Below are 1,042 nucleotides of genomic sequence, written 5' to 3' on the forward strand. Positions count from 1 at the left end.
TCTGACAATCCCTGTTCTACTTATGCTCATTGTTAGAGTTACTGTCAAAGCATTTCATTGGGAGCTTTCTATCCTTTGTTGACTCTTCTTTTCCAAGTATGACATCCTCACCAGGGACTGACCTCTTCTAATAAAATGTCCAAAGTATGTATCATCCTTGACTCTAGAAGCACTTCTTAGAGAATATAGATCTCTGTACGTGGAATCTTCCTTTTACTGTCCTAGAGTTTCTCTATGGAAGCAGGAGTGGCATCTACTTCCTAAATAACATGCCTCCACAAACTTTATGAACTTTGATAAATGTTGATGGTTATAGAGGGACTTCAGGCCTTTTTGTTCATGGAAAAGACAACCAACAACAACAATAAAAAGGAAATTTTGCTGAAAATTATCCAAAATTGTCTAGAACCCTTCAACGATAGAGCACTGCCAGTAATCCAAGCTGGATTTAGAAGAGGCCGTGACACCAGGATATCAATTCTAATGTCAGATGATCCTAGCTGAAAGCAGAGAATACCAGAAGAACGTCTATGTTTTATTTACTATGCAAAGGCATTTGTGGGGCGTAATAAACTACGGCTAACATTGAGTATAATGGAAATTTTAGAACACTTACTTAAGCTTTATAGGAAACCTATTCCTAAACCAAGAAGCTTGTTTCTAGAGCCAGAGAGAACATTGCATGGTTTAAAATCAGGAAAAGTGTGTGTTAGAGCAGTATCGTTTTTCCATCTCTCTTTAAATCTGTGTATGTATCTCTCTCTCTCTCTGATTCACAACAACCCTCTTTGGGTTACTGAAGCTGTACATCTTAACAGAAGGAGACTACATATCTTTCCCCCATTGAATTGTTGCTGGATTCAAACTTCCAGAAATGAAAATACTTTTGATTTGTAAAAACATACCATACTATACAACATAGGAATATATACATTGATACAGGGAGAGAGATAGATTATAGGTAGGTAGATAGATAGATAGATAGATAGATAGATAGATAGATAGATAGATAATTTTAAGAAAATTATTTATATACTTACTA

The sequence above is a fragment of the Elephantulus edwardii genome, unplaced genomic scaffold, assembly GCF_000299155.1.
Source record: "Elephantulus edwardii isolate Elephantulus edwardi_28Jun2011 unplaced genomic scaffold, EleEdw1.0 scaffold00376, whole genome shotgun sequence".
NCBI classification, from domain to species: domain Eukaryota; kingdom Metazoa; phylum Chordata; class Mammalia; order Macroscelidea; family Macroscelididae; genus Elephantulus; species Elephantulus edwardii.